Genomic DNA, 11,834 nt, shown 5'->3' on the forward strand with positions numbered 1-11,834 from the left:
ACACTGTACCTGTTCTAGGAAGTGGGGCTTCCAGTCAGGGGGTGCTCCACGAGAGGCGGAGCAGACAGAAGATGGCAGAAGTGTGCGGTGATGGAGGTTAGGGACAGAAGAAAGGTCTCTGAGGAAGGGCAAGAGAAGTCAGTGTCTGATCCTTAGGTCCCCTGATCTGCTTTAATTCTTGAGTCTTAGAGCTCTAACTAGTCTACAGATTTTGTTTTCTGGAAATTTCCATTACCCTCAGTGTTTTACGATTTCTTCACCATAAACCTCATCATCATCTGAGCCAGGTGAAATGGCCCTTTCTTCCTCGAAGGCCAAAACATCCAAGAAAAACGCAAACGTGTGTGGTTTTATTTATTTATTTTTAGCCTTTAATTTTATTTTATATGTGTGGGTTCTCTGCCTGCCTGCATGTTTGTGTACCACGTGCCTACAGTGCTGGCAGAGGTAAGGAGGGGGCGTTGGATCCCCTGGAACTAGAGTTACATATGCTTGTGAGCTGCCGTGTGGGTGCTGGGACTCCAACCCGGGTCCTCTGGAAGAGCAGCCAGTGCTCTGAACTGCTGAGCCATCCCTCCAGCCCAGCATAGGTGTGTGTATGGCGCACGAGAAGAGCCGGTCGGGAAGGCAGAGCTCCGGAAGGGGCCCTACCCTGGAGCTTAGTTTCTCACCTTACTCTTTCCCCCATGACACGTGCCTGGTACTATGACCCTTCCTGCTCAAAAATGTGGCCCAGAAGCCACCAGCACAGCCCTCGCCCGGAAGACTGTTAAAAAGTAAACTGTGTAGTGGCCCTCCGGGCTCCTCCACCAGATGAGCCGGAAGACATTCAGTGTCAGGTCCACCACACCCTCCCCTGTGCTAAGAGTCCCGCAGTCACTGCCCAGGTCACCTTCTCACTCCTCAGCTCCCGTCCGACAGGCTGCCACCTCACGTCGGTAACTCTGTGGGTACCAGTGCAGCGGGCAAAGGTCTTCGTGTCTAGGGTGCGGGCTTCTTAAAGCCTTTCCTTCCTGTGTCTCCCATTAGGTTTCTCTGCAGGGTATGGTTTCTTCCTTTTTTCCTTCCTTCCTTCCTTCCTTCCTTCCTTCCTTCCTTCCTTCCTTCCTTGCTTCCTCCCTCCCTCCCTCCCTCCCTCCCTCCCTCCCTCTCTCTCTTTCTTTCTTTTTCTTTTTTCAGTGGTTCATCCTGCCTTAGTAGAAGCCTGTTGAATAAGCCCAAACCTTGTGAGAACCTGTTCCCCTGGCCTGTTCTTTGCAGCTGTGGATGAGCCCTACTGAGTGTTTTAACTGCATTTCTTCACCTCAGCGTCATCTCTGAGAACTGTGCTTTCAGGTTTCAGCTTGTTTGCATCACAAACACTGGAAAGGAAAAAAAAAATCCCAGGGAGAGGTGAAGCAGCGAGCCCTGAAGATGGCTGTTTTCCACAAGCATTCGTACTTCAGGCTCCACATCCGTGTGCCCTCACACGGCCCCCACGAAGGTCAGTCGCTGGTGCCGTCCAGATCTGCCACGTCCACCCGACAAGCCTGCCCAGAGGCCAGAAGGGAGCATGGAGCAAGAAGAAGCCTCTGTCCCTCCCTCCACCTTCCTGCTGCTCTGCGCCTTGTCTCTCCTTCCTCTCAAAGGGCACAGGAGACGTAGCCACTGAAAGGTCACACAGGGTCACACACGAAGACAAACCCTTGAGGAACCCATGCTCCGGCGGGCCAGCTCCGTGGACCCTCAGTCACCTCACATTCTAAGCTCTATGTATGAGAATCAGCCCGTGGTCAGAAAGAGGACACAGCAGCTCCTTCACCAACTGATGTCAAAGTCCGAAGGAGGAGGGCGGGTGACTCAGGCGAGGAGGGGACTGTCCTCTGTTCCTTGGCTGGCCTCTTCCCTGGTCCTGCCAGCCCGGCTCCTGAGTTCGCCACCAAGGGCTCCTGTTGCATCCTGGCGTCTCTGACTGTTGACTCCATACGGGCCTTGCCCGGTGTCCTGCAGTGCCGACCCCACAGCCCAGGCTTGGGAGTTGCTGCTCTCTGACCTTGGCGTCCCTCCCCTACCTCTCCCACAGTGGTGCTGACAGCTCCCGGAGTCCCCACCCAGCTGAGTGGGGAGAGGTGGAGGGGCCTCACTCCCCCACCCGCCCCCACCTCCAGTTTGCTAGATAGTTCTTTTCCTTCTCGGCACCACTGACTGCTCTGGGGACCAGGGCAGCGACTCAGGCCCAGAAAGGCTTTACACTCATGGTGTGGCCAGTTCTGAAGCAGGAGACCATTCATTTCCAACAACTGCACCTTCCCTTCGTCCAGAACCAGCCAGGTGCCAGAGGCCAATCCAGCATAACTGCGCAGGGCCAGGGCAAGCCGCAGCGTGCTGATGATGGCCTCATCCTGGCTGGTGCTGATGGCCTCATCCTGGCTGGTGCTGATGGCCTCATCCTGGATGGTGGGGCCTGAGGAAGGGATGCTCCCCACCCCTGCGTCTCTGCTCAGCCCTCCTGCTCCAAATACGGCAGCTACTGTGCCAACTGGACCACAGTTCCTCATCTCAGCACATCCCAGGCACACGGGTGGGGGGGGGGGGGGTCCTGCCTGTGAGCAGGAGCCCCGGGAAGCACGACTGGTCTGTTTATTAGGATGTTAGTCTGTGTTTCCTAACAACAGTTTGCAAAGGGACGATGGCCGGCCTCAGCCTTTGCTTTCCCAGGAGTCTCTGTACTATAAACAACTGTTCTTACCTTGGTTTACACTCTCCCATCTGCTTAGGCACTTGGATTTATGTTGGCTGAGATCCAGAATGGCTGATTTGGTTTATTTTAAGGAGTTTTATTTTAAGAAACTTTTGACATTTGAGAATTTAATTGGAACAATCTGTACCCAGAAAAAAAAAAAAAAAAAAAAAACCTTAATGCGCTCTAGGATTGAAAGATGCAATTCAGAGGGTATAAGGTTTCAGAAGAAAAAAAAAAAAAGCAGACCTCCATTTCCTGCTAGCATTTGTGCTTCAAGAGTTTGTTTAAGACATGCCACACAAGCCCTTGGGTTGGGACTTCTGCCTGCAACAAGAATACACAGAACGGGCTGGCAGTGTAGCTCAGTGGTAGAGTTCTTCCCTAAGGGCACAGGTCCTTCGGCTCAGTCCCTAGACCAGAAAACAAAATGGCTCTATTAATATTATTCTAACCTTCCAGCACATTCCTCACACTCTGCTGGAGAACTCTCTACCACAAGCCAGTCACACGGACATCAAGGACATGTCTTGACATTCAGCTGGGTTCCCTCATGTGGCCAGGCCTGTACTCGGAGGGTTTGCGGCAATCTGCCACATTCTTTTGACCAAATGCCAAAGTGTTGAAAGCCAGTAAAGAAAGCACATTGGTTCAGAGTTCCTCCACCTAAGAACGAAGTCCCAACTAGAAGTGCCAGAGCCTGGTGAGGTTTGAAACTCCCAAGGAGGCCCAGCCTTAAAGACTGGCCTGCATCTCTATGGATGCTCAAATCAGATTTCCTAGTACTGTAGTGAGTTGAGGAGAGCCACGATCTCAGAGATCACTGTGGAGCAAAGTCGAAGCTGTGCAGCCCAGCCTCCAGGAGGAGACAAGAGAGAGAGAGAGAGAGAGAGAGAGAGAGAGAGAGAGAGAGAGAGAGAGAGAGAGAGCGTCGCACAGCCAGGTGCATGGGGAGAAATGAAAGAGACTGGGGCCAGCCTGGGTGTGATCAGCAGGCCCGGCTTCTCCAGCCTGGGTGTGATCAGCAGGCCCAGCCTCTCCAGCCTGGGTGTGATCAGCAGGCCCAGCCTCTCCAGCCTGGGTGTGATCAGCAGGCCCAGCCTCTCCAGCCTGGGTGTGATCAGCAGGCCCAGCCTCTCCAGCCTGGGTGTGATCAGCAGGCCCAGCCTCTCCAGCCTGGGTGTGATCAGCAGGCCCAGCCTCTCCAGCCTGGGTGTGATCAGCGGGCCCAGCCTCTCCAGCCTGGGTGTGATCAGCGGGCCCAGCCTCTCCAGCCTGGGTGTGATCAGCAGGCCCGGCTTCTCCAGCCTGGGTGTGATCAGCGGGCCTGCCTCTCACCCCAGCTTTTCTCACATGTTCCAGCCTTTGCTGCTGCAAACTCCACACCTGTGTAAACCAGTGCTCGGGCACTGCACGCCTGCCCTCGGCTCACGATCAACGTTTCTGCAGCCACACCACCATTCTGCATTCTCCCAGCCACCATCTTGGACCTGTCATTCACCTCATGTTACTGCATGTTCTTTTCAACCTTTTTAACCTCTCAGATCCTGTTTCATCATCTTTGAATACCCACCTCAGACTGGCTTTGTAGAGCGTCCTAAATGTCAGCAGTTTGAACTGTCTTTGAGAAGTCAATTAGTGGAAAAGACGGTGTTGACTCTTTTCGTGTGCCTACTGTGTGTCAGTCTCCATTGGAACTGACCTTGAAGGTTCAGGCCGAACAACTCTTCCCTCCTCTTTGCACTATTCCCCCCATTTACATTTTATCTGAGGCAAACTAGACTGTCTTCTTACTTGAACAAGTCCGAATTCCCTCTCAGCTCCTGGCTTCTTCATCCTTGTCGTCTGTCTAGAACATTCCATTCCCAGCACCTCGGTGGGGTGGAATCCTTCACGTCTATTAGGCCCATCAGTATATTCTGGTAGATATTTAGTAGAGCTATCCAGCAGCAAGAATTCTAATTTATACTATTTTACAATGTCCACAGCACAAACACTCTCACCATTGCTGATTTAAGCCAACAATCTGACATTGGGTCAGTCGCGACATTTCTACAGATTAGCACACAAAGGCTATCACACGTCACCCCCACACAGGTCGCCTTCCTAGACACTCCCAAATGTGTGGGACCCTTCCTCCCTCTGGACTTTGTTCGTACTCCCTTGGGAAAAGCTGTCTGCATTCTGTTGTGGATGGAGTGAATCCTGTTATCATCCTATCTGAAATGCTTGACTTTCCCAGGGCATGACCGTGTCTTACTCATCCACGATTTACAGAGGCGGATAGAACAGTGGTGATGTTCAGTTCAAAGTTGCTGTCATTAGACTGATGGTGAGGACTTTGGCCAGGGCCTGACACCCAGCTGTGGTGAGGATGCAGTGACGTCACGTGTGTAAAGCACTTCTCAGGGTGCTTGGACCAGCCAGGGCTCAATTAGTGATGGCTAATTGTACTAATTGTACATCCGTGGTTGAGAATGAAGGGAGCCCAGATCTAAAGTTTTAGCTGTGGCTCTCAATGACTCTGTCTACCTCACCTGATACACACACTCTGACCACCAGGGAACTTTAGAAATCCTAATGCCCAGGCTAATCCCTCTTTCAGCTTCTCCCAAGTGATCCCATTATGCACCCAGCTATTCTATAATTCTTCCTGTCTTCTCCCTGGCAGAAGAGTCAAGACTGTCAGAAAGGAAGCAGCAGCTAAATGATGGCGTCACTCCTGTGAAAATCTCGCTCAGAAGCAGGTGCATGCCAGGCATGGTTTCTCGTGCCTCGGAGCCGAGCACTCTGGAGACAGAGGCCACTGGGTCTCCTTGAGTTTCAGGTCAGCCTGATCCAGTGAGCTCCAAGTCAGATGGGACACACAGTGAGACTCTGTCTCAAATAAACTAATTAATTAAAAAAAAACAGTAAAAACATAATCAGGAGCGGTACACAGGAGAAGCTCACGTTCAGGGTTACCGTATCTGGTGATCCTCCTAGGCGGAGTCACCCGGGAGGGGAAGGATGAGCTGAATAATACAGTAGGCCGAGAGACACAACTCACTGTCAGCAAACTTCTCTCAGAGGAATTCAAGTCAGCAGAATTTCAGAGACATTTACATTGGGTTTGGCCCTTGTGAGGATTTGGTACAGATTCAACATAGGAAGGTTTCCTGGCGTGAGTGTCCCGTGTTTGCCCAACTCTTTTGTTCTACTGGCATGTATCAAAATGTATCTATAGTTGTATCAAAATGATTGGGCAATCAGTGCTCACAGTGACTCTCATCCTCATGGAATATTTCTGGTCCTTTAACAGCAGCATATCACTGCCTTCGAGAATCAGGGTTGCTTTCCCATCAGATTTGTGAAACAAGAGCAGTGTGAGGTCTGACTGGTCCAAAGGTGGTGTCAAGCGAGATCTGATTGGTCCAAAGTGACACAAGGTGATGTCAATTACAAACTAAAAGTTCCTCTTCTGACAGCTTGACCCACCTCATCTTTTGTGGATAGCTTCTATAGTACTTTAGTGTGCATCCCCCATGGCAAGAAGCTCTTCTGGATTATCTGAAATATGAAGAAATTCCGCGTTAATGAACTTTGTTTTTCTTGTGAGAACTATAGCCTAATGGTTCAACTTACAAGAGAGAAACTGGTGGCTGGGGTTTAGCTCAGTGGTAGAGTGCTTGCCTCCCACACAGAGCCCTCGAGCATGATTGCCTGTGGAAGCCAGAAAATGGCGCAGCAGTCAAGAGCACTAGCTGACTTGCAGAGGATAAGGGTTCATTCCCAGCAGCCACATGGCGACTCAGAACAGACTCTGTAATACCAGTTCTAGGGGTTCTGATACACTCTTCTTACCTCTGAGAACACAAGGCACACACATGGTACACACACACACACACACACACACACACACACACACACACACACACAGGCAAAACACTCAAACACATAAGGTAAAATAAATTAGGTAATTAAAAACCAGTGGGAGCCTCTGTTTCCCTCTGTTGGGGTGGCAGCCTGGACTGTGGGAGCCTGCTCCCTTCTGCCAGCCGGACCCCCTTTAAAGCCTGGTCCCTGTTCCCACAGTACGTGGTTTGGTCTCGTTTCTACTGCTTTGGTGCAGAAGACTCCACAACTTTGGTAACAGGAAGGAAGGTAACTGGCCTCTCTGCCCTTTAGGGTTCAATAATTGAGTCTGCTGACGTGAACTGACAATGATTAATGGGAGACCTGGTGCGCCGATGTGTGGCATTCACGGGACCATCAAAGAGCAGAGGCGGGGTGCACCTCAGCCCAGAGATATTTTAAAGTTTGTGTTCCTTCTTCATGGTGGAGAGGGAGGCAGTTTTGGAGGAAGCTTAAATAGTTTTCACAGAGGAGTGTAGTAGTCTGGGACAGTGTTCATCCGGCTCCTGGTCGGGATCCCTCTCCCGTTTGAAGGGACAATTATATTCCTTATGGAAGAACTCCTCTTAGTGAGCTAAGTGAGCTGTGGTCACAGCCCTTTGAGTCTGCAGAGTTTTCAGAGAGAGGCAGAAACAAAAGAAGCCAGATTCTGTTCCCGGGTTGCTTCTCCCAGCTAAAGCACCGGACACGTCAATTCAGTCTTGTTTTCTGAATCTGTTAATTCTCTTTGATGCCTCATTACCAATGAGTTTTAATTATCCTAAGATATGTTTTGATGTATTAAAGGAGGTGAATCAGATGGAGGGAGTCTGCAGGACCACACCTAATGCTAGCTGGAAACCGTGTTTAGTCCATTCTCGGTTCAGTGTGGATTTTCTTACGGAAACTTTGAGTTGTCTTTGGAATAAATATTGGTATCTATAAATGATATCCAAAGAATATTTTTCTCATATGACATATCATTTAAGTATGTGTTTTGCTTTGTTTTTCTCCAAAGTAAAACGAATTTTTAAAGGAAATACTTGTTGGAACCGTGGGTTTTAGATCAAGGTTCTCTAGTGTCGTAAATCCTTCAGCTATGTAAGATCATCAGAACATTTGTTCCCAGGTGACTCACAGCCTGAAACATGACTTGTCTTTCTAATACCCTGTCTCCATTGTAATTTCATAAAGTTATGAAAAACATGTGTGACTAATATAACAAATGATTCCTGGTGTCACTGAGAGGGGGCACTGGATTGTATGAGCAGCACTCAGTACTAATATGAGAAATGATTCCTGGTGTCACTGAGAGGGCCACCAGCTACCACTAGTGTTAGAATCCACACCTATGAATCAAAACATCTGCTTCTGGGGACAGAGGTGTTGCTCAATGGTGGGGTGCTTGCTAGCAAGGATGATGTCTTCTGTTTGATTTTTAGTGTGATGTGCACACTGAAGTGGTATGCACACTTATATTCTCTTATTTTTAAAATATGGGAAAGCAATTAGACTCTCCCTGAGTTCTCTGAAATCCTGGACTTCCACAAACAGCAGTCACCAAAAGCCTGGTTGTTGTATTGAGTGGAAAAAAGATAAACCAATGTCTAGTGTGGTTTCAAAAATGAGTTAAAACTAGGGAGATGGAGAAGACTGTTACTGCCCACGCTGTGTAAGAGAGGGGGTCTGCAAATGGATCTCCTTCCCTGAAGGCCTGAATTAGGACTCTTTGGTCGATATGACCCCTGGTAAGAACAGCTTTACTGGAGGGAGGGTCCCTTTGGTTTACAGTTGGCGGGGATACAGGCCACTGTAGCAGGAAGGTATGGGGACAGGAAGACGAGGCAGCTGGTCACACTATCTGCTGTTGGAAAGCAGAGGGACAAATGCCCCCACCCAGCTGGCCTTTTCCTTAGTATTCAATCTAAGATCCCAGCCCATGGAACAGTGCCACCCTGATCCCTACCCCAACCCCTCCCAATCAACCCAATCTAGAAAGTCCCTTCCAAGCATGCCTAGAGGTTTGTCCTGGAGTCTAGATCTTGCCATAAGTACCATCACAAGTACTTATGGGTGAAAGAAAGATCAGAGTTGTCAATTAACACTGAGTTGGACTTTACAAAACCAATAATCAGCATTGGTTTAGATGAGACAAAGCTCTCTCTCTCTCTCTCTCTCTCTCTCTCTCTCTCTCTCTCTCTCTCTCCCTCTCTCTCTCTCCTTTACTTACCTTGTAAAAAAAACTTGCTCTAGAGGTAGTAAATGAGTGCACATGTCAGGCAGCTAGACTCCAGCATCCTGGACCCATAGTTTCCACATCATTGTTCCAGGTGTCTGTTTAGATCCTCTGGAGAGAGAAGGAGGGGGGGGGAGAAGGAGGAGGAAGGGAAGGGAGAGAGAAGGAAGGGGAGGGGGAGGGAAGAAGGGGGAGGGAAGGAGGGAGAAGATAGGAGGAAGAGAGAGCCGAGAAGCTTGGTGGTCTTTTCCCAGAGTTCCTCGGAAACAAAAAGCTTTCACTCATATTACCCTGGCACGACTGAATGGAATTGAATATATTCATATATGTATGACGTCTTGAGAAATACAGTATCTTCAGCAGGTGGCCATGAACCCAGGTAAAACTTGGCATTTCTCTTAGAAGCGAGGAGAGACTAGGCACTGGTAGGGATTCAGGGTCTCTTTCCATAACCTGACTGAGGACAGGCAGGTGCTCAGGGCTGAGAGATTGCAGAGCTAAGCAAAGGAATCCAGGGGCTGGATTTTATTCTTACCACGTTCCTTAGTAATCTCATGTGTAAAAGAGCCATGCCAAGTGACACACAGCCTCATGAAGGTCACTAGAAATGAGAGAACTCTCTTTTTTCTCCAACCGCAGGAAATAAGCACTTGACTGAAATGTCTATTGATATAATTACAAAATCAAACACACCCATGGTGGAAAGCACAATGTTTGAGGGACATCCAAGGAATTCTAATCTACCTTCTTTCCCAGGATAGGAACCTCTGCCTCCGTGATCCTGACAGATGGCCCCTAGCTTGTGCTCAGCCATTTTTAAAGTAAAGTATGTGGTGGGTTCCTGGATGGACAGCGCGGACTGGCAGGCAGTTCATCCAGATGGTGAAATTGCCCTCAAGTCCCTAGTCCTGAGACAACAGAGAACAAAGCAGTACTCCTCTTCATGACAGTTCTTCGACTAACAAAAGGGTTGTTTTGTTTTTTGTTTTTTTTTTTGGTTTTTCGAGACAGGGTTTCTCTGTGTAGCTTTGCGCCTTTCCTGGAACTCACTTGGTAGCCCAGGCTGGCCTCGAACTCACAGAGATCCGCCTGCCTCTGCCTCCCGAGTGCTGGGATTAAAGGCGTCCGCCACTGCCCAGCAACAAAAGGGTTTTTATATCCTCCCTTAGTTACCTCTTCAAGCTAAACAGTCCTGCAATCAGCGCCATCTCCACATGGGTGGTACCCAGGTCAGCTTTCTGCACACGGGCGGTACCTAGGTCAGCTTTCTCTCACACTCTGCTTAGACAATTTGATTTGTTTCAATCCAAATTGACCACCACTACACATCTTTTTAGTTTCATTTTTTTTTCACTTTCAAATGTTTTCTGGATAATTATTTTGTCATCAGTCTTCCCAAATTGATTAAGTTAGTGTTTGTCAACTTGACAAGAGCCTTCTGGAAACGGGGCATCAGCTCAGGAACTGCCTCCATTAAATTGGTCTGTGGGCATCTAAGGGGGCATGTTCTTGATTAATGGTTGGTATGAGGGAGCCCAGCCCACTGTGGGTGGTGCCTCCCCTGGTTGTATAAGAAAGTAAACTTGTCAAAGCCATAGGGAGCAAGTCAGTGAGCGGCGCCCTCCGTGGCCTCTGCTTCAGCTCCAGCCTTTGGTCCCGGCTTTCAGCTCCTGCCCTGGCTGTCTTTGACGTAGATGGAACCTGGAAGCTGAAATAAACCCTTCCCTCCTCAAGCTGGCTTTAGCCCTGGTGCTTCATCAGTGACAGAGTAACAAACTAGAACAGGAAGAGTACTTACTAAGCACAGTTTCCACACAACACCTTTCACGAGGTGCCTGAGCTCTGAAAAGATGACCGTCGGCTGGGGAGGATTCAGCTCAGTGGTAAAGGCCTTGCCTGCACTTGCCTAAAGCTCAAGGTCAAGTCAGAAAACTGGGAGAAAAAAAAAAAGATGCCTGGAATGTTGCCAACAAGGCCATATTTTGAATGTTCAGTCACCACCCCACGGTATTATATTGAAGGCTGCGGAGCCTTTAGAAGGGGGGCCCAGCCGGTGGAAATAGGTCACCAGGGATGAGCCTTTGAAGAGTAGACCAGCCATTGTTTCAGTCCGGCTTTCTCAGCTTCCTGTCTGTACCATGTGAGCAGCAACCACCTCAGGCTCCTGCTGCCGCAGATGGAGCTTCTCCCTCACCATGCCTTCCCATCGCCCTGCACATAGACCCCAAATAACCCTCCCCCCCCCAAGTGCTTCTGTCTGCCTCCGTGACACAGGAGTTGTTGGTGCCAAGGCTGTTGATCTAACGCAGCGGCTCTCAACCTGCCTAATGCTGCGACCCTCTAATACAGCTCCTCCTGCTGTGGTGACCCCCAACCACGAAACTGTTTTTGTTGCTACTTCGAAAGTGTAATTTTGCTACTGTTATGAATTGTAATGTAAAATAATTTTGGAGATAGAGGTTTGCCAGAGGGGTCATGACCCCCAGGTTGAGAACTGCTGCCCTAACTGCTTTGCCTCTATAATACATAATTTTAAAAAGGAACTGTCGGTGACAGAGACCTAGATGAGAACGTAAACGTCCATGAAGGCTGACTTTGAGTCTCCTTTTCCTCACAGAGTTTGTGGTCAGACTCCATCCAGAGAATGTTGACCCATCCCATGGATAGAGAAGTCCAGCACCCATGAGTTAAATAGTAAATTTACCAAGGTCAGAAATATGTGCACGACACCACCAAGGCCTAGGATAACCCTCCCCAGACCCCGAAACTCAGAAGAGGGACCCTTGCTGCAGCGGTGTCTCCTGGCTGGGGAGGAGGGACAGACATTTGTCATCGCTGACACTAAAGAAATCATAAATCAAACTGCGCATAAAGCTGACTCCTGTATCACTGCAGGGGAAGCCGAGGAAAGCAAGGGTGGGAGGCTCCTCTCGCTGGCCCGCCCGCCAAGGCCGCCCTGGATCTGACTAGGCACTCGGTCTTCCGTGTTGCCTGTCTTGTGTGACC

At 49.5% G+C, this 11,834-nt stretch overlaps 1 long non-coding RNA gene across 1 annotated transcript; it reads right to left on the reverse strand.

Moving 5' to 3' along the window:
• Window positions 1-5,779: 5,779 nt before the first annotated feature.
• On the reverse strand, window positions 5,780-10,943 carry LOC143269739 (uncharacterized). The gene is made up of 3 exons (XR_013046383.1): window positions 10,627-10,943; window positions 8,823-8,939; window positions 5,780-6,268 (listed from the first exon to the last, which is right to left on the reverse strand). It is a non-coding gene; the product is annotated as an uncharacterized LOC143269739 (long non-coding RNA).
• Between the last annotated feature and the right edge of the window lie 891 nt (window positions 10,944-11,834).

This window comes from Peromyscus maniculatus, chromosome 20, assembly GCF_049852395.1.
Source record: "Peromyscus maniculatus bairdii isolate BWxNUB_F1_BW_parent chromosome 20, HU_Pman_BW_mat_3.1, whole genome shotgun sequence".
Lineage (NCBI taxonomy): Eukaryota > Metazoa > Chordata > Mammalia > Rodentia > Cricetidae > Peromyscus > Peromyscus maniculatus.